Source organism: Osmia bicornis, chromosome 2 (genome assembly GCF_907164935.1).
Source record: "Osmia bicornis bicornis chromosome 2, iOsmBic2.1, whole genome shotgun sequence".
Taxonomy (NCBI): Eukaryota; Metazoa; Arthropoda; class Insecta; order Hymenoptera; family Megachilidae; genus Osmia; species Osmia bicornis.
The window spans coordinates 2,545,477-2,569,995 of NC_060217.1; the positions used below are offsets into that span (position 1 = coordinate 2,545,477).

At 41.9% G+C, this 24,519-nt stretch overlaps 1 protein-coding gene across 1 annotated transcript in view; it reads right to left on the bottom strand.

The window, feature by feature from the left end:
- Positions 1–24,519, bottom strand: part of LOC114874137 — a 127,942-nt gene that overhangs the window by 34,090 nt on the left and 69,333 nt on the right. The window contains exon 2 of the transcript XR_006830321.1: positions 2,377–2,531. The gene's annotated coding sequence lies outside the window, so the exon portion shown is untranslated. The remainder of the gene's footprint in view (positions 1–2,376; positions 2,532–24,519) is intronic.

The window sequence follows — 24,519 nt, forward strand, 5'->3', positions numbered from 1 at the left end:
CATAAATTACATCTATGTACCGTGGGCTGTTCGCAATAACCAGATGAAAAAGTTCGATGAAACTGCAAACGAATGGGTATGGGAAATTTGAATAACGGGAAAATATAAAGCATGTGGGATGTCGAAATCTCTCGGTTCTCTATTGCTTTTTCGTTCGCCAGAGGGGAATTAGTAGCTCGCGCCGTTCGTAGTCCGGTTTAATAATAATAATAATTGCTAAACGGAGTACAACTTTGATAGGGTTTATATAGAATTTTTAATAAGTTCAGCTACGTGGTAGCTGATGAACTTTGAAAATCCATGTAATATGAAAAAGCCTGTACAGTAATGCAGCCGCATATTTTTTTCCCCTCTGTTATCGCGTAACAATGTGCAGTATTTTGTAATTAACCAAGTAGAACGTAATCGGAACAATACCAGGCTAAATTAATATTGATTCGATAAGCCGGGAATTCGACGGCTCGTCAATTTTTCGTTTCAATCTCGTCAAACAAACCAACCGTTCGAACGTGTATATACCCGGAGAATATTAATTTGTTTTTCACTGCTCAAACTGACTGTTATTTGCGTATCGACGATTCCGTACAAAATCCAAACAAATTCGATGTAACTGCTCCTTATAACTACGATAAAAATAATAACGCACGATACTACACGGATATAGTGTCCTCGGGCATTAAAAATGTTTTGAGATTTTTCAATAAAACCAAAGAAAAGGAATTATGAACGGCTTGTATTAGGTCATCCCATAAGTTTGTGCCGTTTTTTGAACGGTTCCATATGTTAATGTTATTAAATGTGTATGAATTGTTGTTTTTGGTATTTCTAGAATATTTGACATCTCCTGAACTGATAAATTAAGTGATTTCTCTACAAGATTTTGAATTTTGTCTTCCTGTGTCTGAGAAAGACGCCCAGAACGTTCCTCATCTTCTAAACAAAAATTCTCATCTTTAAAACATGTAAACCATTTTCTATAGTTACGAGATGAAAGAGCACTTTCTCCGCAAACAGCATATATATCGTTTGTCGCAATTGTTACCGAACTTCCTTTTCGAAATTCATATAACATTAGATGTCGGAAATGAATACGAATTTCACTCATCATTTTTAACTGTTAAAAATCAATGCGTTCATTATTTCACGATCCCATTTCCACGAAAATCTCTTTTAGACTGCCCTCAAACAAATAAACTGAAGTGCATTGGTTTCTTATCGCCTTGTGTTTATAAATCGAGGCGTGAAATGTAACATACAAAAGTCGGCACAAACTTATGGGATGACCTAATATTTTACTGGTCAGTATTTAAATCCTTTTGTCAGCATCCTTCCATACTGACCGGTTTTTATTTATACTGACCATTCGCTATTTATGTACTAACCGTTTAGTATTTTTATACTGACCATTTTGGTAATAAAATACTGACCGATAGTTGATTTATATACTGACCATTTAATTTGTTGCTATTATGAACTGACCACTTCAGAAAAACACGTTCACACTTGTTGATAACGAGATACCGCATCAATTTTTGATAAATGTGACACAAGAGTCACGATTGATCATCTTTGGGAATTCATCTCGAAGGACACTTAATCACTAGCGATCGTTATTGTATACAAATTTAACATACCGTGCTATGTTTCCGTTCACTGTGGCAATCAACTTGTTAACAAATTACTCTTCTCCCCGAGACAGATTACATTGTTCAATAAATCATTAGATGAAGATTAACTCTATCACCGAAGAAGAGTTTCGTTATCACCATCGTCAATAATCAAGCAATTACTGCGGCGTTAGACAGTAATTGAAAGGAAAAGAATAATATTCTTCTTAATTGTTTCAACGAAGATTAATCAGGCGTTTCTCGATTGTACAACATTATCGCTATATAGTCTCAGGAATTATTCAACGAGCACTCAACGCTCCAGAATATTTCAACCTTCCATACAGACAAATTGCTTCTGTTAGGCGATTACTTTTAAAAATGCAGCAGGCAACAAAACAACAGAAACGCGAAATCAAGTATTACGTATTACGATTAAAACAGATTAATACAGCCAGGCTTGTATCCGATTTCATTTCAAGTACTCGCTAGAGGGATGGCCGATACCCAGGGGAAATAAAGCGGATACACAGGGTGCACCGGAATTTTCAGCACTTGAAAACAATGAACAAAGTTCATAAAATCCTATGTTCCGTTTAACCTTGTTTGCGAAATTTTGAGAACTATGTGTTGTAATAATTCTTCTGGCGAACGAAATTGATATTACTTTTTCAATTCTGTTTAATAAAAATGCTTGGCTTCGCTGGGGATTCGTTTCGATTCGATTAATATTATTAATATCAATATCGTCTCTATTTATTTCACTTACCCGGCGAATATCCATGGTCCTCGTTTCTCAGCGAACTTGTCAAATATTCCTTTCTGTAACCCACATGGAAATTTTACCTCCTTATCTCCCTTAAATTGTTATTTCGACGATTGCATCTCGATGCCAGAAACGGGTCCAATATCCTCGGACACACCCTGTAGAAACACGTGAAAACGTATTAAACACCGTGGCCAGACGATTAATAATGGAGAATCGAGAGGGCAGCGGTGGGAGCCGTCGTTTCTCATTAGCAGTAATCCCCTCCCCTACGGCTAACGAGAAGCACAATGATAACGATTTGACTGGGCGTGCGATTAATAGAATATTTGATCACGCGCGTACATACGGCCCTCTGTATGCGAGCCGGCAGAAATACAGGTGAATTTACTGCCGCTTGTTAGAGACACCCGTTAGAGGGGAGAGATTAATGCGAGCAATTGCAGGCTTGTGTTAATTGATACAGCCTAATCACCATCAGACGTGGCGGCGGCGATGGTCATGCAAACTATAGCGAGCTATAATAATACAAGAGGGGAGAGAGGCTTGATAATGCTTCGTTCACCAGTGACTCGATGTTCAATTATTCGTTTACCATCGGATTAGCAGATTTCGAGAACGTTGCGTTGCTGCACAGGTAAGCCGAGCTTATTCGGGCTCTCGGTCACGTGCAGGAAAATTCATGTAAATGTTGAAGATACTATATCGTTTTCAACTATTTCCTTTTTATTGAAACACGACACTTTCGTTTGATGGAGATTATCGGCGACAACCAGAAATCGCGTAACAATTTTCATGCATTCGAGGAGTGATTATGTAGGGCGAGGTCAGAACCCTAATTAGAATAGAATATGCTTCTATTTTGATATGCTGAGCAAACCCGTCTAACCAGATGGTCGATGTTCTATAATGTTACGGGTTATCCGGTTAACCTGTTACCTCCTGGACTACATCAGTACTGTGAAACTCAATACCTTCGTGTACGAGATCTTCATCCTAATTATGAACGATTTTACCAAGAGGAAAGATACAACTTTCGATCGATTTCGATGACAGTTAAAGTGTTAAAGTTTCCTACGGTTGTATCGTCGAAAAAGACGATATCTTTGTCGTTCTACTATAGCAAAGAAGAAGGACGAAACAGCATTGGTAGGCGTTAACGTCAAAGAAGAAAGAAGTTGATACGATAACGTCAACAGGGCGCACATTAAGATGCAAGAGACAAGGTACGGAAACGTAACGAGATATCGATCTACCTGTTTCTATGTGGATAACCTGCGTGTACTGTTTATCACGGTGTCGTTCGTAATGGTGTTCGCATTCCTTTTGTGTGGTCGCCCGACTCGAGACTCGATTAATACACAGATAAAGCACAATTTGTCTGTCAGTGCGCCTTTAAACCGGGTCTGCATTAATAAAGGGCAGGTAATCAAAGTTCCTTTCGGCCCTGTTACCGTTCCATTGCCTGACGAAGAGGACTTATCGCTTTGAACACGCTCATTGTCGAACAGTGACTGGTCATAATCGAGGAGAAAGTCAGCGGGTGATCGACGGCGATTCTGTGTAGCCGTTGTACAAGGGCACACTTACATTTACCTATCATTTCATTAATCTCCGTCGACGGTTGCCGATTCGACAATAATGATGTTTTGAGTAGAACGTCTAATTGTTACCGTACAACCTTCCATCGGCTCATTGTTCGGACCTTCCTGCAGACATTACGGTCGTTTTATTTGTCGAACCATTATAATTATCCTTGTACGATATACATATTTTCATTGTGAGCTGATAAAATCATGTATAAAGTTAATAAAAAGTATCATTAGATTGATAAAACTTGGACTTAGAATCTTTTTCCTCAGTCCAATAAGGATTCGTCCGGAAGGTCGGCGACGCACGGTTCCTTGAAACTTAACAGTGCCTCCGGTTGTCACTCTGACCTAATTCCAGCGTTGGAGGATTAACTTGAAAAGCTCCCTTTTCAAGCGACATACTTTCCCGGCGTAAGCTCTCGATACGTGTGTACGGTAAAAAGTTGGCGCTCATGCAAATGCATATATGCATTATGCCAACGTCGCATTTGCTTAGAAGTTTCTGGCTCGCGATCACCAGCTGCCATAAACACGCGCAATTAACAACGGCTACGTTTCAGAGGCACGTATACGAGTTTCAGAATTTTTCGGATCACGAATTGTCGCAGTGCGGTCGTTTGCAAATACGATTCCTAATAACGTGCGTCATATAACATAATCGAAAGTGTTCGTTAAGCGAGTCACGATGAATTTAAATACACAGGCGAATGCAGATGACCCGATTAAATTTGGGTCAAGTATGAAATCCTCGTGAATACTTTACAGAATATTGCGATTTCGTACGCTTTTAACGAACCTCGAAACACCGCCACATTTTTCTCCGCCTCTCTCAGCTGATCAGTCGTGTCGCTCGAATCGAATTAAATGCTTTAAAACGCGTCTATCATGTCCCTCGTTGACGAACACGTCGATAAACGAGGAGCAAAATATGCTTCGACGAATATAAAGTGGTTATAACTCACGCTGTTATAAAGAATAAAATATGAGGACGAAGAAGGAAGAGCAGATGGTGGATGAGAAACTTTTTTAATGAGAAGAACGAAGCCGCGGGTCGGGTCTTTCAATTAGGGCGCAGTTAAATATTAAAAACAGGACTAGGATTTTCTTATCAACGGTGTAAACGCGTTTCGAGATCCGGTTTGACATTGTTTTTCTATCCTCTTGTTGCTTTTAACTATGCCTTTATATAAATATACAGGGTGTCCCGTAACGTATTTTCACCCTCTGAAGGGTATAGTCTCTACTATGGTTTTATGCAAACAGTTAGTACGTTCCAAACTATGTTTTTTCTGCAAACTTTTAGCAACGTATCGTTTTCACAACCGTTCAAACAAATCGACGGAGTAGCGATGATCAAATACTCGATTCGCGAGCATCAAACAAACAGATAACATACGTTGCGTTTGCGAAATAAAACGCCGTGAAAATTAGTAACCGAGCTGGTGGAATAACGGTTTCGTTGGTACAATGTAAACGCAGCCGAAGAAATTCGTACCGTGGAACGCGGGCCCGCTAATGAGTCTCAAATAAATAATTAACAGCCACGTTTGCGGCGCATTATACACACGCAAGAGGGTACGAGCCATCGGGACATCGACGTTTTAATTTTTAATTTGCATTCTCGCCCCCTCATTACCGGAAAATTGACACTGACGAAGTCCTTAATTATCCTTCGGCCTTTTAATTACCGGCACACCTGCGGAACACCGAAGGATTCGATCGATCCACCGCGTGCTCGTGCTAGCCACAAGGATTTCCAGCGTTCGCTTTTAATAATCCGTCTTCGAGGTAATAATTTAGAAGCAATCGAGGACACCGGGGGATCTCGATCAAACGAGCTTGTCACGGAGATGAAACGATGCTGGATTATGAATATCTCATATCAATTTAAATGGAAACGTCCAATCTTAAGATTCGAAGTTCAATATTGACGCGTAATAACTTTGACAATAACTGTTTCTAAATTTCTGGAATGACAGATTCCATCGAAAGTGAAAATTTCGCTCTGGGTGCAAAATCGAAGATTTTACCATACGCTGTAATCTAGTCGATGCCTGAAAGCAGAAGATTGCAGAGAAATTTGAAGAAAAAAAAAAAAGAAAAAAAGAAGACTTGGCATCGAATCGATGACAACAGGTGCGGAAGGAACCGAAAGGAAGACAGGTGAGGACGTATCAGAATCGAATGGGATCGGTAATCGATGACAGAAGCGAGAGTGACTACGGGAGGAAGGTTAGAATCGCGTGGGCTGTAGACGAGAAGGGTGCGTCGAGTGGAGTGGCGAGATTACAAGGCAATAGCAGGACGTGCAATCACGAGGACACACGTGAAGGATCGACATCGTGCCACGCAGCCGGTTCTCCTTCATTCGGCCCTCCCGATAATAATTAGACGCTGTCCGCTGAACTGGCTGTCCGCCTAGCTTCTCTCTGACATCCCTCTGGCGTCCTTTGCCCTCGAGCGGTATGTACATATGCGCCTCCACCACGAGCACGTCTGCCTTTCGTAGATTGTGTACGATCGCCGCACGATTTCGTCGGTCAACGTTATAATCAATGGGACTTGCGGAAAAAGGATTGATAGGTAGCAGCGGATACTCGACGGATCCTTTTACCAGCGTGGGCGAGCTTCGGGCCAGGAGTCGACTGAAAATCTCCCTCGAGGATTGAAACGACTGTTCTGATAGTCCTTCGACAAAGGGAATCTGGATTTTTTTCTTAATAAATTCCGTTTATCGTAAGGGACTGATTATCTTTTCAGATGGGTCAAAGCTGCCGGAGCAGCGTAAAGGGAAAAACAGAGAAGTTGCGTTATGGTCCGAGGTTGAAACAAAACGTTTGTACGAAAGGTAAATAAATAAATAAATATTTACCAGAGTTGCATAAACGTGTATTACATGGAATTTTGAAAATATCTACCACAAAGAGAACGTTTATGCCAAATTTCAGTTATTTTCCTATTTCTACGATATCATTAACCGGACACAAGTGTTTTGTGCGCGTTTCTGGTAGTGATTGTAGACATCATAGAGTTCGACTGGTTTTCAATCTTATCAGCATCGAAACGTCACTCTTCATTACACATAGTACACTGAACTTTATTTCAGCCCGTTTCGATCGAAGACAAATGGCCACTCGACACGACCGGACAAGAATATAGATAACCACTTTGTCATTTACGAAATAGGCTAAACTGTCACGGCCAACGTGCCGTCGCTAAATCTGTATACTGTGATATCAGTCAACGGAAGGTATACGCGCGTGTGCGTGGGTGTCCACGTAATCGTGTCGATATTTCATCGAGTGACGGTACACGCGAAAGACAATTATTGCGCGTGCAGTTTTTTGAATGTGAATACGACGGATGTCACATGAAGCCATCCACGATCATCCTAAATTCCTGATCTTCCGAACAAAAGAATTGCGCAAAGGAGAAAAGCCGCGATGTGCGTACGTTAAGTTCTCCCAGAATCAAAAGAATCTAACTCACCTTCGACGCGATCTCGATAAATCGCTCCTCTGTACTTTTCGCGGCAAGTTCTCGCCATAATTTCTGCGTGGAAATCGGATCCTCGCGAAATTAAACAAATTCCAGGGAAACTGGCTGATTTAATAAAGTCCAGACGGCGAAGTATGAGGGGAAGGAATCTCTCGGGTTCGTTTCGCGGAGTCTGGTGTATCGAGTAGTTTATGCTTTCGCGGAAAGTTGGAACGAACGGATAAGGATGAGACAACAATGGGAGTTTCAGTAGCGTCCTCGTAGCCGAGAAATTACGGGGGTGGGATAGGATAGAGGTAAAACGATTTTAATGCCGGCCGTGAAGGTGGGAGTTTTAAATGCAATATGACCTAGAATGCGAGCCATAAGAATGGGCTTTCTAATAAATGAATATTAAGCTCTTGTACCATGTCGGGGAAAGTATTTCACGAGCCACTATTGCGTCGTTTATGAGAGCCGAATAAGAACAGGCTGAACAACGTTGACGCGCGGCTATGAACGCATTAATGTCTTCAATAATCCTCGAATTACGGTGCGATCGCGAACGAAGATGGAGGAAAAATAGAACAGAGAGAGAGAGAAAATCATCGATACGGCTGCTCCAACGGCGAACAGAGAAAACAAAATGAAAAAAAGCTGGCGAAAGAAATTCCGTTCGATTATTTCGTTCTTTTCGTCCTGCGACCATTAATTTTCTTTTTATTCGTTCATCGTTCAGAAAGCGTTCCATAGCTTTGTCGTCTCGTAAACGACCAAATGAATTCGGAAATACCGTCGAACATAAATTATCCTCCCCAACGGGAATGATAATAAAAAGGAAGAGGATTCATAATCGCTTGAACTCTTTGAAAGTTCGTCATAACTAAATGCAGCGACGAACGAGATACGAGCGAGAGTTCTAGATCGCGTGCTACTCGCAAGAACGATTTCGGCGATCTCAGATTTATCGTCACGATGCTAGTCGCTTTAGGCGAATCCCCACGGGAATCATCCATTTCCTCTTCGGATCGTGCACGAACACAAACGTGTGAACGTTCGCAGGATTCCCTGTTGAAAAAATACCCTTCGGATTGTTTAAATTGCCAAAAGGAATTGAAATTCTTCACTCGATGGAATTGATGAAAACGGAAAAATACTCATCTGTTTCGAGTTATCAAACTCGTAAAGTTACACGAAACGAGGTTCATTGAACGAGATTGTATAAGGGGATGATCCGCGAAAATGATCGAGGAATAATGGTCGAATAATTGTCGCGATAAACGGCCGGCTAATGGCAGCCTCGCTAAAAACAAAACAACGGAAACAGTATCAGCTGTGTAGGTAACTGATCAAAAAACATTTAGCGTGTAGCTCGCGAGCTTGTCGTGCATCATCGAACTCGGTGGAACCGAGCTGTGCAGCCACGATAACGTTGCAATTATCTTTAATCGCGGGCAATTTCGTGGCGAGAAAGTACAACGTGCTTTCATGCCGGGCTATCGTTTGTAAACGACCAACGTTTTCCAGCCACGAGCAACGGCACCGAGGCAACAAGAAAACCGACCGACTGCCTCGAAAGAGACTTTAAGACCCGCCGAATTTTCCAATAAAGCCAATAACTCGGCTTTATATAATCCGCATAGCCGAGGGCGATTTAATTGCGCTTTGACGGGGCCCGGGCATTCTTTGACGGGCGCGGTGAACCAAACTTTCTCCTGGAATCTTCTTACCTCGACGCCTATTTTATTGCGATTCGCCATGCTTTCGGAAGATCCTCGATCCTCGATCCTCGAACATCAAATAAAATCAAAGACCGTTGGTTATTGATCGTCTTACATTGTAATTATTCGTTCATTTTGAAGCGCTATTGATGTGGGCACGGGAATAATAGTTCAAAGTTTAATTGGTCTTTCTATCTAAATAAAGAATTCCTGTTGTAAATGGAAAATTGTTACATTGCAGACTGCCAAGTGCAACATTTATTGCCTTGTCCCCGATATGTACTATGTTTTTTATAGTTTTATAGCGACATATCTTCAGTTATTAAATAAATTGAGGATAAATCGTTCAGACCTTTTAATATATCCAACAAGTGAAAGAGCTCTTTTATTTGTGATCGATATGGGTCGATATGGGTCACGTTATACGAGCTACTTCAGGTTGCGAGCATTCAACAGTTTGCTCGTAAGAGATTGGCATAAAAAGAGAACTATGTGGGAAGAGGTTACAGTATTCTTAATAGGCAATAGGATAGTTTGAATATATCTTCGAAATTTGATCCATCGTCTAGTTACGTATGAAATTTTAAATTTCAAACTGTAGTTGAATAAAAATCTGATCCTTATTTCGTTAAAATACATAAAGCGAAACGGCACATTTCAAGTATGTATATTGTTAGCACATTTTCCCTCGCAGAAATTTTTAAACACCCTCGCAAGTTTCTGTTTAACAAGAAAAATTGTGATCACCTTTAAAATTACACGTTCCGGAAATTGATCAAAGAAAGCTCTTTTACCTTTCTCTTACGCTGGTTGCTTAAGAGAAACACTTGGTATTTTCCACTCCTTTTTCTATTCTCTCGAGTAAAACTGGTATTCACGGGTTAAATTTACGTTACACATTCTCCCAGGATAGGGAATTGTTAATACAGGGATAGAGAACAAAATGCTGGTCGGATAGGTTGGTTTCGGAAGGTTCGTGGAAGACTACATCGCCGAGGGAGCTCGTATAATCTCGAAACTAACCACCCTTCCGATTCTTGACATTGCTCCCCAGCCTGGTTTCCTGCTTTCATTACGATCCTCCGTAGCTTTGCTTCCTTAATCGAACACCCTCCTCTGTCTCTCCTTGCGATACGACTTTCCGAATCTCTGAGCTAGATCAAAAACCTTTCAACGTTTCCGATCCACCATCGAACCGATCTCTCTTATTTTTTTTTTCTTTTCTTTTTTTTATCCACCGACAATCCCGAAAGACGCGTACGACAGTGAATTAGTGCCACGAAATTCAGCGGTGATTCGATCAAACGGTTGATTAAAAGCGGAATTTGTTCAGCGTTCAACGGTGATACACGAGCCGACCAATTGTATGTAAATCATGGCGTAAAAGCGGCGAGGAACGCAGGTTCGCCGATCGTTCTCGTTATTTTCGGTTTTGTTCCTCCTCTTTTCCACCTCCCCTAACCCCTGCCACGATGACTCTTGAATATTTTATTCTCCGCTCGAATTTCGCGATGCTCGCGAAAAAACATCGGCGATCATTACCGGCGATAACGCGTTCGTTGAAAATTTCGCGCCGCACAGAATTTTATTGTGACTGCCCTCACACCCCCCGGTTGCACGCGCCGTTTTTCCTCCTGTAACGTGATTATAGCTTTAAACAACGATCAAAGATAACCGTGTCCGATCGATAAAGCTCATACATAAAGCGTTCGCTTTTGCAGCTCGATAAAAAGCGAAAAGTATAGTGCAGAGGGGGTGGAGAAGAAAGGGAAGTAATTCTATCGCGATCCTCTCGAGTTCATTAAAATATAAACTACATATTGCCGGGCGGAAAAGCTGAAAATGAAACCGCGATACCCGTACGCGCGATGGATTGATCGGAAATCGGCTAGTTGGTTCGTTGTGATTTTATTTTTCCAATTTATGAGGCAAATGGACCGCGTTAATTAAAGCAATGAGGCGATTCTGATGAAACTGGATGAACTCGGTTAAAATTCACCGATTTTAAGGTCGATCGTCGTTAGTCGGCTTAGCAGTACCTATTGAAACCTTCCTAAACTGATGCACCCCTTAGTAGGAACAAAACATCAACGATTCCATCGTATTTACCCCAATTTATATGCTGACCGTAAACCGACTCGAATGTCACGTAGCAGCATCCCCTCGTCGCTTAGTTTGTTAGAAAAGTCCCTTTCTTCTGTTCGTCGAATCGACGTGTCCACCCTTGGCCGATTAAAGGAACGTACGATCGATAATGATAAATAATGAGATCGTATCCTTTTCATCCTGATTTTAACAACGATACCCTTTCATGTGAAACGCCAGACAGGTTTGCGAAAATTTTATGTAATACTACCTAAATGACCACGTGAACCGAGCTAATTTAGCCAGATGCCATTTCGGAATAATTGAAATTCATTTTGCAGGAACCGCTTGAAATATGGTCTAAGATGTGTCTTCTTATGCAATAGCTCTATCAAATCCTAGGATAGCTTTGATCAACCTTAATTAAAGCTGCTGTTATTAAAATTTTAACAAATGTAAGAAATGGTAATTTTGTAAAGGGAGGTTAATAATAAGAGAGATAGTCTTATGAATCTACTGTATAAAAACAGAATGTTAAACAACCGAATGGACTGGTCCGCCACGGTCCGCTCCAGTCCGCTCCGGTCTGATGGACGCAGATACGCTCAGAATACCCCATGACTGGGGCAGAAATTGTTAGACGTCAATCGCGAAAAGGATTTCCTTAGCATGGCACGGTAATTTCCCTAAGGCACACCGCGATCAAATACACGGATCGATATTTCTGCAAGCCTCGGATGCTGCAGTGGAACGAACAGAAATGATTTTTACGACCAATGTGGAGGCCACGGATTTCGTTTACACGATTGAGAGCCAAGTACATATAGCTTGTCCACTTTGAACTCCTGTGAATGATTCTGGTGAAAAAATGTGTGGGCAGAATTTTTTTTTTATATTAAATTTATGGCGAACGAAGTTAAAGCATATCAAATGAAAACTTACGATCGCACCTCTGTGACGTCGACAGCGAACGTGTTAAAAAAATAAAATCTTAACAATTATATATAGTTGAAATTTCACAGAACGGTCGCTTTTAAACAGTTTTTCAATGTTTGTTCCAATTTTCAACGAACGTTCGCGAAAAGAGAGAAGAGAACACAGAGAAACACACGCCACGCGCACGGATGTGTTTAGTATAGACAGCAGAATGAATTTCGAGCACTGGTTCCCCAGCTACACTTTCACTCGAAACGAACACGACTTCGACCACGGTACTAAATCTCTTTGGCAATCACTGAAAGTGGAAAGAGAAAAATTGCACTCGGCTAGGATTTCCGTGGCTAAGGCAGAGCGGATAGCTGGGGGGGTAATTGACTTCCGGTACTTTTACGTTCGAATCCTTATTAAGAGCATTACAGAATTTTTGTTGTTTCTATAGAAAAAATTTATATACGTACGATGGTTAAAAAACCTAATCCAATTGTATAAATGCAATGCAAAATGGCATGTTTTCTGAAATAAAGTGATTGCAAGCAACGGTCAACTACCTCGATTCATTTGCATTTCCATTACTCCTGTTTCTATTTCAAAGTAAGATTCAAAACTACCATCGTACCTCGTCGTTACAATCAATTTTCCTCGTCCAGCCTATAATCAATAAATCAGAACGGTTCAATAAGGTAGTGTGTATATTTCATGGAAATTGGTGTTCCCGTTTACAAGGTCTTCTCGATCATGACCTGGCATCGAATCAGACGGCTTTAATCGGATCCCCTGTCTAGCATGGATGCGGGATGTAGGTGATCGTGTCAACCTCTGCACCATGTCTGTTTCGTATTTGCACAGTGGTTCGACGTATCCTGAGATGGCATGGAATTCGGCTTAGGGCAGAATCCAGACGCGTCACGTTCGAATAAATCGTGGACCGATCGTCTGGACAGCGTGATACAATTTGCAGGATGTTTAATGCACGATGCATCAGTGAAAAATATACCGTGCAGGTTGATCGATCGGGAAATCGTGTTCTGAATGCAGAACCGACGGGCAGGGCTTTCGTTCTTTTAATTTTTCATTCAACCCGACGCGACGCGACGGTTACGTCGTTCCATTATTCCTGTCTCGGTGTGTTTACGCTCTCCAAGACGAGAGAGATTAATAAAAGAATATTTTCCACCCGAGACAATGACCTTCTCTACGCGTGTAAATGAAAATTGAATCATGGATGTTGCAATTGCTGCAGCAAGAAATGTAGAACATACGCAGCTGGATCTAATGAATCTTGGTGCAAATTGGAGTTTAATATTCAAAAGCTTAACCGGGTTAACTTCTAGCTATTTTCTACGCGTGTTTCGTTCCTTAATTAGCTCGACCATTCGGCGTGTATTCATAATTTCGCCCGCAAATATAAGCGTCTCATTTCAGCTGAATCATCGAGTTTAAAAAAGCTCTATGCACCCTCGTTGATATCGCAGTTTCCTATCACACGAAACAGTCCATTAAAACGATTCGCTGATCCATTTCCCAGCATGATGCGTGCCATTGGCGTAACTATTAGATACCGGGACAAGTTCATTCTTTTCTTCTGTCCAAATTTTCGAAATCTACACTCACAAATTTCTTTAAATATTAATTTTCAACACACGAAATCGTGTCATTTAAAAACTGATATTATAATCCTTCTCTGACTGTAATCAAATGATAAACTTGCCAGTTAGACAAAAATTCTAACTACGCCAATGGGAGGCGCACGTTTGAGCAATGAACACTCGTACGATCAAATTGTTACTCGCAACTGAAGGGTTGGTGCACGCGGCAGATCGTTGCGCACCGAGAGAGAAGGCATCGTTACTTTTTCATTTTACGCATCGCGTTATGGTTTCGCTCAGTACGCGCGACTCTTCTTCTGCCATCCGTTTGATTAAAGTCTTCATATTTTACGAACCTGTTCCCGGTGCGAGTATGTACATACACGACACTCGAACGTACAGGCAAAGGGACGGGGATCGCGCCCATTGCGTTCGCCGTTCCACTGTTGAACGGGAACGTAGGCTTCGCTGCAGGACGAAACAAATGGAAAGAAAAAGGGGGCAGAGAAGGGAGCAGAGAGAAACGGGCCGGTATCAATGGTAATGGCTGTCCGAGCGGACTTATTTAGGAGCGCATACGAAATTATGCACGAGCAGAGACAGAAAAGGGTGAGAGAGAAGGGAGAAAGAGGGTTAGCCCGACGCGGCGCGACGGAGGAAAAAGGAACAATAGCAAAGGCTGCCGTGGCGGGCCACGATTTGACAGATGTCAAGACAAAGTGAGCCGAGTGCTCGGTTAGCCTCCAGCCAGGAGGAAAGGGGTGCTCGATATCAGACCGTGTGTTACATTTAAATGATTGATGAACGCGCTCAATGAGAATCACAGCTGGGTCACACACATATCTTGCCGTGGTCGAGAGCCAGGACCACCGAGTCTAATCCATGGCCCGGCTGGAAACGCGACATGATGTAGATGTTTCGCTGCACGCGCCTTACGACCGAGACCGATGGAATTTAACCGATCCACTTCCTCGAATCGACCATTTTGATGAAGGAGGACACTCGCAAACATCACTATATTTACTGTCGATAAGGTTAACATTCAGAAATACTACATCATATACCATCGTGTATTCCCTTTGAAAAATAAGTAGATTGTATTAAACGCGAAAAGGGATCGTTGAAAACTGAAAACTCTGGCTAGGTGGTTTGTCACCAGGCCCGATTCGGAAGATCCGCGAGATCATAGAGCAATTTGGTGTACTGCCGCAACGTATGATTGATCTGCAAGGACGATAAACATTGCTGAACCACACAGCGAAATGACGTATACTCGCGTATTAATATTCGTGATGGAGGAAGGTGGCCAGCTGTGCAACCACGGGTGGTTCGTTCACGTAAATGACGCGACGCTCATTTGTCTTTGAGGATGGATTCACGATTCAAATAGAGACAACGGTTCTAATCAATCTCCTGGTAAAACGCGTGCGTGCCTATCTGCGATCTGCCCCGCGTAGGACGATGCACCCAGGTAGACGCGTTCCTCGCATACTAGCTCATCCCCTATTTGCCTCTAAGCCTGACACCTTTCCTCCCGATTCTACGCTCTGCCACTGTCGTAAAATTCGATTTATTTCTCTCCTATTCCTTTCCAAATAGAATCCCTTCGATTTCTCTATCCGTTCGAATTTCTCCTTCAAATCGTTTAAATCAATTAGTCTCGTAAACTCGTCAATATTCTAATGCAGAGAGATAAATATCTGAAATGATTACCACGTTAAATTAATTTCGTATGGTTGTTGAAATATTAATTCGGTTGAAGAACAAAGTGCGATTCACGTGCCGAAAACGTAGCACGGTTTAAAAAGTGTCAGAAGAAAAGTATTCTATCGAACCGATTTGCCAGGCGACTGGTCTAATTGTTAATCCATCCAGATGGTCGACGAGTGCTCTCTTTTCAAACTTCTTAAACACAGATATCTGGCATCTATCTCAAGGAAATTACCGTTCGATGAAAGAGGGAATGAATTTGTAGCTCGGAACCAGTACTTTTCTCTTCGTAGACGTCGAAATGAGTTCAGCATCGTGAATTCGCATCTCGAAGATGTCAGGTGTTATTTCGTGCACGAAGTGCGTCGAATGCGATGAGCAGCTGAAGCAATAATTTGCATTCTTACGTGGCAAGGGACAAGAAGCCACATTATTGGGCAGGCGGAATGGAATTGGCATCGGGAGAGCCGATCGAAAAGGAAAGAGGCAGCGGGACCAAACCCAGAGAGGAAAGGGAGGTACAAGAAGAGAATCGTGCGGTTTCTTTGCTCAGGATGATTCCGTAATTAACTTTTTTGTTGGCAGATGCCTTTTCTCTGTTCGCCACTGTTCTCGTGTCTGCAGAAGAAACACGTGTGTGTACGTTAAGGGACAGGAATTACACGGAGGGCTTCTCTCGCGGAAAGAATAGAGATTTTCAAGTATTTCACCTCCCAGCCAAGGCATCTTTCTCTTTCTTGGCTCTCTCGTTTCCCCAGGACTTCCACCTTCAGAATTAAACTCCTGGCAACTCGAGTGAAAAGTCTCATCGGCGTGTTCATTGAGGAACGGCTCAGGATTTCTCGGAGGGACGAGAAGGCAGAGCTCGTCGAGCAATATCTTTGATAGAGTTTCAATGCGTCCGTCGACCGTCGGCAAGATGGCGTCCACGGAGCCACCGTGCTTCATATAGATGTTCATTTGGATAATTGAAATCATTCCGTCTGCATTTCATGCGCCGTTGCACGCCTCGTTCCGGACTGATCATAGTAATCGGTGCCGCGTTCTGAGGCAAGATTGCGCCGTTTGGGGAACAATTCAGCGTCGACCAACCGGCAGCATGTGCATCACCCGTCACGAATGTCGTTATCGTTATCGATAACGACTGATTTGCGGCAGCATGCGAGCAGTGCTGGTAACTATCGTCGCGTCGTACGGGCCTCTTTCGAATCCTCCACCCATGACAATCCGATTATGGGCATACGTAACATCGCTTTGACTGCACCTCGTAATCGAGCTTTGTGTTGACTTAACCAGCTCAACGTTCAAGAACCGATTTCGCGGTTAAATTTGGGAATCGTGTCACAAATCGTGTTCCTTTATTAACATTAATAATAATTTTACCAAAACAGAAGATGAAAGAGAAATAAAACAGAAGGACGATCGCGTGACTAAACGAAATCGTGGACGATTTTTACTTGGAGGCGAGAACTGGTTGATCGACCGGGCTCCATCATCGAAAATGTCGTTATCGTTATCAGATTGATATGCTGCTGTGGCAGTTATGTCGCGTCACGTGGATCTCTTCTGACGAAGAAAAATGAGATTATACTCCCGAGTGACATATTGACAAAAGGATGTATTCATCGATTCGCCGGCAGGCCAACAGAACGCAGTTCCCGGCCAGTCGACAACGATCAACCGATAGAAAAGATTCGGACTAATCGACTGTTTGTTCGTTCCTAGATATGTCGCGTATTCGATACGTCGACGTTGAAGTAAAAAGAATAAAAAAAAAAAAAAAGGACGATCACAAAGGAAACGACAATTGGTATCAACGTAATATACATTGGTACGCTCTTCGTTGAGAGAAAGGAATTTAAATTTTCGAGCAGACGGCAATTCTCTGCGTTCAGTTCTTGGCTTTCGCCGAGGGAACCGCGAAAACGGGAACACAGAAATGAGTACGGTTGCGCACACATACGTCGGCACACACACGGCCAACATTATCAAGCGTAGAAACGCTTTGCTCGAAAGCCGGAAACTTATATCCACGGTAAAATATTTGCTCCGTTCTTTGGAACGATTTAAAGAGAGACCGGGTTCCCTGCTCGTCCCGTTCGAACGAACGTGGCGAAAAAAACGGAGTGTGTTAATCGAAAGGTACACACATACGTCAAGGAGAAAATCAATTTTCTCTCGTTTCGATCGCGTCACGTTTCCGCGGAAATTACTGTGTCGTCGCGTATCGGGACGATTGTTCATTTCGGCCTGTTCCACGGTGAATGAGGCGAACCAGGTTGCATAACGCGAACTCTGAATAGATCCACCAACCCCCGTGGGATCAGTTTCCAGAACGAGATTACGTCACGGTGTTTGTAAAACGATTGGTCCCTACTACGCGACTCCGCTTCATCATCGGTAACATCGTGATCGTTATCGTTATCGGATTAATTGCTCCGCCAAAGTTCCGCCGTTCCGCGGTTAACCGCCTGACTGTTAAATTACAAGAAAACCGGCTTTCCCGATCGAGCGAACAATTTTCATTTCATTTATTTACAACACACCGAATCGTCGACTTAAACTTGCTGACCTCCTTCGAGCGATTCTCTCTATCCTTTTCGTCCTTCGCTCCAACTTTTTCACTATATTTCAGGGGATGTAGAACAAAATTATTGTCGACTCGATGCGCGTTTTCGTGAAAATTCAATGAAATTTGCAAAATCCGACGTAGATTGCTGAAAGTCCCTGGGGTTCAAAATTGAAAATGCGATTCATGAGTGATGGTGTGGACGTTTGCGAATCCGACGAATTTTATTCTGATCATCTGATGCTCTGATTCCAGTTTCAAATGTAAAATGAAAGCACCAAGAATCGAATGATATCGTTAAATTGCCGGTAATTAATGAACAAATTTAATTTGCTGCATATAAACCGAGAAGTTGTAAATACTTGATCGTTTGATTAAATTATTGCTCCATGGTGGGAATATTTTTATCAATAACACGTTGTTATATTGGTAAACGTATTAAATATATTAAATAAATTGTAACAACTTGTCTAATTCCTCTTTTAAAAGTAAACCGTATTGAATTCAACATTAATTAATCGAATATTCACTGGAACAAATGAACCGCGATATGTTAATGGTACAATAATAAATATCAAATGTACAATCAGAATATTAATTCTAAAGATTCGAGAACAAAAGCAGCGTATCGATTATATACGAACAATGAGCCAAGTTTCATGTTAACATGCACGAATTCGATTATTGTTCTTGGAAACCCTTAGTTTCATTCATTTGTTTAATTATCAAAGAAATAATCAGGTGTACATAATTTGATCCACGAGCGAAATATAATGTAATCAGAAACAACTGATTTAATTACCAAATTCAATTATCACTACACATTATTTTAACGTGGCTAAATTGAAGATTCAACAATTCCTACAATAATTCAGAGCACATTATTTCCGTATTCAGTGAAACTTTGAATTGTACATAACCCGTGAATAATCGCGAATTAATTGAACTCCGCGAAGGAAGCGCAAAGGTTACTATATTTGACTTCCGTATTATGTATTACGAGATTCTCTTTTAGGTGCCTTCCGGTGCAGTTTCTATAATGAAGCTGATTTATCTCGCGTATTCACCAGAGTAGTCCAACGAATCCCGCTTAAACTTCAGCCTTTGTCTGACGCTTAAAGGGGATGGAGAGAACTTTAATTCATCTTCATTGCACCACCCGACCATCTACCACGATATGATAATTCAAGAGCAGACCTTCGCTATTAATTTCATTGAATTTTCGGTGACACCCTCTAAACGATAGCTCTTGCGACGATTGGTCATCGCACTGTGGACAAGTAGGTTCTCAAGTCTCTGGTAACACGGATTCATAACGCCGAAAGGGTTGACGATGTTTATAAGATAACGTTCGATTTTCGAGCATGGGAAACTCGCGAGGAGTTCGGTTTCACGATGGAAAAGCGAATGGGACAACGAACGTTGTATCCAGCCACGTCGTATTAATAATAACGTCGCATGAACGTCATGGGGGTAGCGTTGCGGTTTACATTCACTCGCAGCAACCCCCTCTAACCATTACGCGTGACGTAACCTAACATCCTATTATTGTTATATGTATAGATGCACAGAGTGGTACCGCTGTATGCATATTAACCATGCACAGTGCTCGCTATTGACGGACAATTACTGTTTACTGTTACCGGCCCTTCGACCTTAATCAGTTTCGTTAGCTAGTTACATTTTGCTAGTGTCTGTTCGTATGAATATCCAAAGGGTTGAAGAAAATACAGCGGGTGATCAAATTATTAGATCCATGGTGTGAAAAATGGATTTTTCGTGTTTGTGTAGAAATAGAGCCACAATTTTAAGGTTTTTACATTGTGTAACTTTTAATATACTCCTCCACAATATATAATACAAAAAGATAATTATAAAAATAAACGAATAAATTTGAAAGATTTTCTTTTCATTTTGATTGCTTTATTTCTACCCCATACTTCTATCAAACGTTCAATCAATTGACATTTATTACTAATAATAAATATTTCTACAAATTTTCGATGGGGTTGAGGTCCAAAGAATTTCTAGGCCAGTCAAGAATTTTACAAGTATCAATACATTTAAGAATTAATGATATTTATGTAAAATCATCAATTTATGCGAGTGGCTCTAATAATTTAATCGCCCACTGTAGTGGTATACTTCCGGTTCTTTGAAAATACAGTCTAATAAAATCTTTGTTTCTTAGAATAAAGATTAAACGATTTTGAAGCTAAATCGGCAGAAGGGGTAGTTACAATAGCAGCGTAAAGATTATTCGTTAAAGAAACCGTGGTTTCGGGCAACGAATTACTCTGAAAGGGATGATCGTCGTTTACTTGCACGCAACCAGGCAAGTCGCGAAAACCACGTAGAATAGAAAGACAGTATTTTCGCGTGGTAGATCCGACGACACGGACGGAAAGGCGAGTAGAAAGAGAAACACGTCGGAGATAGGTGGTTAGTATCAATAGTAACGTCGAGTGGACGCCGCGGGGTGGCATTGCGGTTTACATTCACTCGCGCAACCCCTTCCCGCCGCGCGTAACGTAACGTTACGTTCTGTTCTGTATGTTCAACGAGCTGGAAGATCCATATCTCACGTGAGGGGTAGCTCTTAGAAGGACACGTATGTACACATACATTACCGCCTAAAAGTATCAGGACACTTTCGTTTTATTTGCGATCGTTTTAGAAACATTATTTATTTAAGAATATGGAATCTCAGTTAAGGTCAATAATTTTGTCTTTATTTTGCAACAAAATAAAGATTTAAAAGTGTATTCGGTGCAAAGAATCTGCAGATGTAAAATGAAATGTAATGCTGAAAGTAGTAATCGTCCTATGACTTATGAACGGAAGTGTAAATTAATGGAGGATAGTGTACGTGCAGGCGCGAATGCATGTTAATGCATCGATGTGTTGGTGCGCAGGCGTACGCGTTGCTACCCTCTTCGCTACCTTTCCGTTCCACGCAGATGCACGCGCCGGCCACGCATGTTGCTACTCGTGTAACCTGAATTGTCCCGTAACCTCGTCCCGTTCTCTCTCTTTTTTTTTGTCGACTTCTTTCATCCTATTTTCTTCTCTCCCTTTTCGCTTTTGTCATCCCACGTTTCTCTTACTCTCGGCTTATTCTCCCATCTTTCTCGTTTCCTCTCACCCCCTTTCTATGCGTCTCCCGTTCAGCCTAGTTCCTTTTTCTCCCTCTCGAGAGAAATGCTCTCCAGGCGAAGATTGCGGTATTTCTTTATAATGCACACACTCGCCGAAGCTATTGCAATCTCGTTCGGTCTCGTTTCCGCGTTATCGGCGCGAAAAAGTATTTTCACGGTTGCGGAACACCGAACGACGCTCGGGAAACGCCTCGCGGAAATCTTCTTGGGGGAAAATCACGTGCAGCTATAAATTCACCGTTAAAACGGAATCGTTCCGGCACGTTTTACTTCCTCCTTTGTCTTTGCTAGATGTTTACAGGTGCTCTACTCGAACGAGATAGAGCAGGGGGTCTGAGTGAAATAAGATTGGGCTTACGGGCTGACATGTTTTCTCAATTCAACCACCTTCTTTACCTGCTGAATTTTTCTGCCGATGCTACCGCATAGTTCGCGTAAAAGTTTCCCTTTTCACAGATCTTTCAATCGATACTTTGCAACAAAATTATAATGTCTACCTCGCAGGTCTAAGTTTATCCTTTCGAAAGGATATTGTACACAGATCACATGCACCATTAACGCTGCAACTGTATTATAAACGACTATTGATGAGAAAGAAAGGAAGAATCGCCGTTGTGTTAACCAGTTTTGATCGAGTGCCTCTACTCTAGGGGACAAAGCACAAAGGCCAATAATTCAAAAACTCTCGCCTATGAATTAGGTGCACGCGATTCCGTTACTATCTTCGCCGGACAGGAATTATTAATCATACATGCGGTAGAGCAAGTCCAGGTGGTTGACTCTCGGTTCGCAGGTGTTATTACAAACTGATCAGATGGGTTCACAGACAACGGGGGTTGTTCGTTGCCAAAAAAGGACTCTTTAGAAGTTTCTCGATGAATTTCTCGGTGTTCAACGAATTTTCGAGGGATTTGTTAATAACAATGATATTGCAGAGAGAAACTCTTTTCTTTCGCGATAAACGAGACTCTGCTAGTCCAACGCGCATTGGCGAGCATCGGCGCAAATCGTGACAACACAATGGAATCGTATTTCAATGGCACCCTTTCAAGTTCCGTTAAAAACGAGTCGATGTACTTTTTCAAAAGTAAATGGACGGCCATTCGAACGAAGGCTCGATTCTTTTTCCTTTTCAACCACCATCCCGTCTGTCGATACGAACAGCTTACTTCTGCCGGCTAATGAAGCTACCAGAATTGTTCCTTGGAACATTTTTAACGCTGCATCGTTTGTTGCGCTACCGCAGCACCGATAATGGTTTTATATAAGTGACACAATTGTGGTGCAACTTTCGTGCAATAACACGGAAATATAGATACTGCCAGAATCGAGCGCCAGCGGTCTTGAAAGCATTTCAATTTAACACAAAGACCCACTATTCTTCTACTTTATTTCGTTCGAACAACAATTAACTCGTTCATTGTAATTTCCTGTTGTTATCAGAGAAGTAAGAATATTCTTGCCTATCTTCCGGTACAGAGTGTTGCAAAATGTTGCGGTGAAACCACGAAAGTTTTCTTTCCAACAAATGTGCACGGTCAAGGATCGTTAAATGCAAGGTATGCACAATATTTCAACACTCTCTAATTGCCTGAACGGTGCAACAATGAGTAATTAGCTTTGACAGACGGGATTGCTGAGAAAATCCTAAGGCGAGAGATTAAACTATCTCGAAAATATTTCTCGCGTCCTTCTTTCCAAATGTGCAATTAGAATACCAGAATGGATGGCGTAAATGTTTCGGCGCCTCCTTTGAACTCGGTGTCTCCGTAAAAAGAAAAGCTCGAAACAGAGCAGCGAGAAAGTGTCGAAAGTATTCATCTCCCGTTCCAAAGAATTCTACATGGTAATTAAAATGATATACAGTGATCCCGACAGTGGAACATCTTGAAGACACGTGCACGTGGTTCTCTAACGATCGCGGAGTAGCCCCGAAGCGCCAGAGGGTGCACACGCCCTCATCGGCGAATTTTTAAGCGTCATCAAACCGGCCCCGGTTCCTGCCTTTAATTGATGCTCTCCATTTTTTCCTGCTTTTGTCTAGCTTGGAGATTTATGGTCAGCCGGGCGGACGCGAGCTAAAGGGGGCAGCAAGGCCAACGTCGGTATCTTTGAGCGCCATTCTCAGCGGGGGATCTTCTTTCTGGCACCAACAAAACCACCGACGCCCAACAGCACCTTCTTCATCCCGGTGTCCTGATCTCTGTCGGCCTTCTCCAGTCGTATCCTCGCGATCCTCCTATCTTTTATAATGCCTCGGCTGCCATACGAGCTTGTGACGTGGCAACCAAGGGACCCACGCTCGAATGTTCAACATCTGACGGAAGTTTCCGAAGGATATAGATATTCGATGAGAAATACACATTCGTGTCTTCTATTTTCGATGAATCCTTTCTGAAGATCAGTATTTAAGAGAGAGAACTTTTTGTAGAAGTTTCAAAAGGCAGGTGTAAAGTGGACACGATTGCACGGGTGATATCTTTCGAAAACGAGCGAGAATGTGTAAAGGAACATGTGTGAACGATAATTTCGGAATGTCCAAAAGGCGCGTGGTCCACGAGGATACTGAAAACACGCCTTCAATTTACGATAGCGTTAAAAGCCGGCGAGGAAGCCTAATCATTCGACGAGCAGCTAAGGGACATTCACGTTGCAGCGATAAAATGCATTAGCGCGCTTGATTATTTATACGCGCAGACCGCTCATTTCTGGCCGATTTTTCGGCTTGCCCATAAAACTTTAGCGGTCCCACATATACCGGCCAATTCTTGCGGACACTTAATGTGCTATTCGTTAAAACCGACCGCTCGTTTTACGGCACCATTTACTCGGTACCCGTTTTTTATCCCCTTCTGACAACCCTGGATTCGAGTTACTTAATGATCACACGTAATTAACCACGAATTCGTGAGCTCGCCAACGTCTGGTCGGCGATAATTTAATTGAATTTAATGTGGGTCATTGTTAATCCAGGCTGGGACAATTCCGGGCAAAACCCGAATATTAATCATGCTGCGAATTTAATTTAAAGAACGATATTGTATTAGAACATTTGAAGATCAAATAATATGAAAACAGAAATAAATTAAATTATATGGTAGATTTAAAAAAATTTTTCAAATATATGTTATAAATGAATTGTGACTATTTTAAGAAAATTCAAAGTAAACGAACAAACAATTCTTGATTCGATAATATAACAGACACGACAGCTATACACAGTTATGGAGACTGGAATAATTTAACAGAGACTTTATGTCCAAGACGTTATTCTTAGAAACATTACCCAAGAAATGTGCTGCAATTCTC